Source organism: Mastomys coucha, unplaced genomic scaffold (assembly GCF_008632895.1).
Source record: "Mastomys coucha isolate ucsf_1 unplaced genomic scaffold, UCSF_Mcou_1 pScaffold17, whole genome shotgun sequence".
Lineage (NCBI taxonomy): Eukaryota > Metazoa > Chordata > Mammalia > Rodentia > Muridae > Mastomys > Mastomys coucha.
This window is the reverse complement of record NW_022196899.1, coordinates 24,026,113-24,031,734: the sequence shown is the minus strand read 5'-3', so window position 1 is coordinate 24,031,734 and position 5,622 is coordinate 24,026,113.

The following is a 5,622-nucleotide window of genomic DNA, read 5'->3' as shown; positions in this document are numbered from 1 at the left end:
ATATATACATTTCTGGAAAAGTCAAAGGGTTTACTTAGTTGAAAGTAAATATGCATGCATAAATATCCACTAAAGCAGTATTTGCTGTGATTAGAAATGTAATAAAAAAAGGAAATTTAAAATGTAAAAAAAATGGTTTACTGCTATAGTTCAGCTGGTAAAATCTTTTCTTGCAACCATGAGGACCTCCTGAGTCTGAACCTTAGGACGCAAGTATAAAAAGTCAGGTGCAATGGTGAGTGCTTGTTATCCCAGCATGGAGAGGCAGACACAGCCAGATCCAGGTGTGGGGCGGGGAGGGAGGTGGGAGTGTTCTGACCAGTCAGCCCAGTCTACCTGGGAGCTCCTCTCTCTCCAAAGGAGAGGAATTGCAGTTGAGGTTGTTCTCTGGCCTCTGTGCACACATGTACATACACATACACACACACGCCTGTGTACATGCAATTATACAGATGCAGCGTAAAGACATATTAAAATATTAAATACAAATCCTACTCATTAATGTGACCACTTCGTATATTTAATTCCAGTCTCTTTTACCTTTACAAATATAGAACTATACATATTTTGCAAAAGCATAGTATACTAACCTTCTTCAACTCAATTGCTCATGGCTATGTTGAATCTGTCCATTTAACAATGTACTTCACCACACCTCTCTTACCGAATGTTTTTGTGACAGCATAAATAATTCTACAGAGAACCAAAATGAACATAAATCTCCATGGACAGATCTAAGTGGTTTCCTAGAATGTGTTCCTACAGTTGAATTTGCTGTCTCAGATCTGAGACTATTTTAAAGCTTTCTTTCATCTGCTCCATGTTGCCTTTTAGGAAATCTCTTAGTACAGTGTCTTAAGCCAGGGTACGCCCACCTCCTCTCTCACCACCCCTGTCAACACAGAATACCATTGTTTCTATTAATTGCCAACATTATCTGTACAAAACCTTTACTACTCTATCTTAGTTGAGTCTGTGTTATATAAACATTCTATTATAATATGAACAATTTGTATCTTACCTATATTTTATTTAATAAACTTTTCTTAAAATCTTTCTTAGTCTTTTATTACATTGATTGACTGATGTGCATGTATGTATGTGAGGGTGTGTTTGTGTGTGTGTGTGTGTGTGTGTGTGTGTATACATATATGTGTATACCACACAATCACAATTACGCCTTAACATAAGTCTAAGTTCAGAGGACAACTTACCGAAACCTTTCCTCTCTTTTTGTCCCACAAGTCCCAGGGTTGGAACCCAAGTTATCAGGTCTCCCTAGCAGAAGATTTCTATGCACTAGCCCATCTGATCTTCATTTACAATTCTCAAAGCAACAGCTGTGTGTTATTTTTAATTATTTTATTAACTTATTCCTAATTATTTTCAATAATTAAGTTATTTATAATAATAAATTATTTCAAGAATAAATTTCCAATTATGTATTTATTTATTTATTTACTGTTTGTTAAAGTAAATAATGTGTGTGTGTGTGTGTGTGTGTGTGTATGTTCTTGAACTCATAATATTCTTGCCTCAGCACCCAAAGTGTTGATATTAAGGTATAAGCTTGCTTGCTAAGCCCAACTAAGTTTTTCATTTTTGTGTATTTAACTTTATCAGCATTTTTAGTTTTGATTACTTTCTTCTATTGATCGTCTACCAAGAAATGATACATTTTCTCTATAATTTCTTCAACTCATTTTAAAACTATTTTTTAAACATCTTCCATTTGCAATTTTTAGCGAATATAGATAGACTTTCTTTTTCCTACAAGTTCAGAGGGGTCCTTTTAAGTGGTTAACTGGTCCCATTGGTCATCACTTTTTACTGTTTTATGTTTGCACATAATACATTTGCATACACTCATGCAGTACATGAATTTCAAATTTACTCCATGTGGAATCTGAGGACTAGAAATTCTGGTTCTGGAAAAATGATACATATTTCACTTTTAATTTCTTTCTTATCTTCATCCTTTTACAAACCCTGTATCAGAGTCTTTATTGACATTTTAATGGCACGATATATAAGTTTAAAATAATATTTTCTTTGAGAAGTGTTATTTAGTTTTTTGTTTATTCAGTCATAGAATTTTGAAATTTATTTTATTTACCACTATTAATATTACAATTTATTACTATTATTTAATTTGTTTAACTAACTTTTTACTTGACTATGTATGTGGGACAGTGCCACCTTTGTATCTGTTAGAAATCTAAAGTTTTTCTCTATCACCCAGTCTCTTAAACTCTGGTTTTGATCCCATATGTGGTGAAGTAACTGGACACAGGGGTCATAAAAATTGTCAACAGTAAGTATTCTGATTTCACAGTGACTAAAGCATAATTTGAAATCAAGTATTTAATCAGGAATGTTTCTGGGAGTGCTTGTCCATACTGCCTCACATGACTGTGCTGTAGCTTGGTTCTGTGCACACATGCACTTCGCACTGAGCATGCTGCACATCAAACAAAACAAGTGACCACAGTCTAAAAACCTGCAGCTCAAAAGTAGACCACCATATATTGTGAAATGTGGTAGATTTATGTTAGCAGTATTCTTAGTGCTCGCAAGTCTAAGATCCAAATTCAAATAGTGGTCAACTATGCTCTCTATCTTTCAGTATCATATATTTAGCCAAAATTTTTAAAAGTAAATAAATACAGCCATATCATTGGTATGCAAATTTGCCTTTCTCTTTAGTAAAGAGTAAGTTTACATGTACAACACGCATGGTTTTAAACAAACCTCTTTATGAATTTTTATCAGTAAATGTTTGAGTTGTATATGTAATATACATATATATACATATATATGTATATATATATGTATATATATATATATATACATACCCAAGGATATGTAAAAAAAATTGGGCAAAGGGATCACATGTGGTAAAAAGTTAAAAAAATCTAACTTTATGTTCTAGGATCCAGACATACAGTTATTTTCACTACATCAGTAAGTACATCACAAGGTATAGTTCTACATCATTTTTAAATCTTTATTTTATTTTCCTATTTTGTTACTCTGAAAGAAAAATATTTATTATTATAAATAATATCATGGATCTCTTTGAAATGTCAAAATGGATCATTTCGATCAGGAGTCAATAACCACCACATGAGAGAAATTGACAGAATATGGGATGTGTACAACAGGCTGGATGGTAACAGAAGTGAACTCAGGCAAGGTGGCCTGTCTGTAGGACACAGGTACTTGCTCCCTCCAGCTATTCTCATTAAGATCTGCCTTTGGGCTTCTGATTTTGTAGCAGAATGGAGACTCTGGATTTATTTTTAAATAGACAGTGTGCTTGGAGCTTCTAATACCAGATACATACTTGAGCTAACACATAAATTCCACTGAACAAGGGGCACATGAGCCCTGCTAAATGTGGGGTGCAAGCACAGCTGAGCACAGGAAGCAGTGAGAGCCAGGTCAAGACAGTTTTGTGTTAACAATGATATTCAGAGAACACCTATGTGTGCCATATTCTGTAGCGAAAAATTGTGCATGTCACAGTTCAGAATGAGTTAACAGAGCATCTCACAGTGGGTGGCTTAAACAAGTATTTGTATTTCTGTGAGTTCTGGGAGCTGGTAGTCAAAATCAACACACAAGAAGACTGTTTCTGGTAAGGGCTCATTTGCTTTGCAGACAGCTGGCTTCTGGTGGCCTCAGTAGCTGTGAGAAAACTCCATGTGTTACTTCTTATAAGGACACTAGCACCATGCATCAAGGTCTCCAGCCTTATTACACAATCAGCACCTATAGGTTCTACCTCCAACACCATCTGACTAGGGATTACAATTTAACATGTGAACTTGGGACCACGCAAACACTCTGCACACACTATTAAACAAAACATCCTTCTTCTTTAAGAAGCTAGAAATAAAATAGATTAATTCACTGTCCTGAGATCGAGAGAAGAAATAAACATTAGTCAAAAACGTCTCTGACATGTGTCTTCAGCTGCCCAGTTGTGATCGCTGGCCTTTGTGGAATGCTGTGGCTGACAGAAGTAACTGTTTATCTTGGAGTTATAGCCACCAGACAGTCTAATGATGCGGTTCTTGATAATGGCATTGGATCTCACTGTAGCAGTTCTGCCTTTATAGAAGAGCCAATAGTGCAGAGATTGGCCTGACCTGGAAAGAGGAAGAAAACCTTCAGAATGCCACTGAACTTTAGCAAAAGTCCTAAAGACACAAGCCAGGATGAGAGTCCCTGATTTCTGATATTCCTCACACACTGTCAAAAATCAATGCCAAGGCAGAGCACACAGAAAACACTACAAGAAGAGAACAGCAACTGTGGCCTGATCTTCAGCCACACATGATTGGTCCCTTCTTGAATTTTAACTTGTTTCACATATAATAAACTGTCAAAGTTTTTGTTAAGTTATAGGAGACTTCTCATGAACTGTCGAACTTGAGAATGGCCTTTTGTGGAGACTAGTTCCTTAAAACTTTCGCAGTTGGCTTAACCTCCTATATTAGGGATCTGCAGTCAAAGTCTTAAATCATTTGACAATTAAAGAGGAAAAAGGAGCAGATATAAAGATTTCAGGTTCTAGAGATGAATGGGATAAAAACTATCAAAATTGTACCATTTCTACTCAAAGCAATATTTACAATAACAGACAAAAATCATATAAAGGCAGAAAAATATATAACAAGAATAAAAATAAAAATATTAATAAAATTGAGATTTTAAAAGAAAAGCTTGTATTTTAAGCATGCTGAATACGTTCTTATGCTCATATTTATGTATTTCTTAGTTTTACATTTATAATTGTCATAACAAAACCATGTGATAAATCCAGAAAATCACAGGATGATAGAAATACCCTCTTCATTAAACTCTTCCTGTTCCACTATTTCCTCTCACTTTTGTTATATTACTGTGTTCTAATGTAACTTACTTGAAATCCCACAATTCTTGGCCCATTCCTACATTCTTGACCTTTTTGGGGTATTCCAAATAAAACACATATCTCCAACAAGGTACAGTTAACACCTACAGATGAGACAAAACATGAGCTATTTTTCTTTTTGTGTCTGGGTTCCCTCACTCAGCAGGATTGCTTCCAGCTCTATCCATCTCACTTTCCTGAATAGCTGAGTAATATTCCTCTATGTAAATGTACCATACTTTCATTAGCTATTCATCTAATGTGGAGATCAAGGCTGTGCCCTTTTCTTAGTTACTGTGAGAAGAGCAGCAATGGCCATGGATGAGTATATACCTCTGTTGTAGGATATAGACTCTTTGGGGTATATGCCCAAGATGTCTACAGTTGGATCATGTGGTAGATCAATTTCCAGCTTTGTGAGGAACCTCTACACTAATTGCCATAGTGGTTGCACCAGTCTGCACTATCATCAGCATACATAGGTGGTCCCTTTAAATCTAAGGGGGTACCCCTTGGTTTAGCCATACTTGAAAACAAGTATCCAAAAGGCACAGTCAGCTCTCTAACCATGAATAAGCATACTAAGCAGAAAATGCTTACTGAGTGCAAATGGTCACTTAGGACCATTGAGAACCATCTCAAGGCAAATGGTCACTTAGGACCAACAAGGATGTTAGAGCCATCTCAAGGCAAATGGTCAC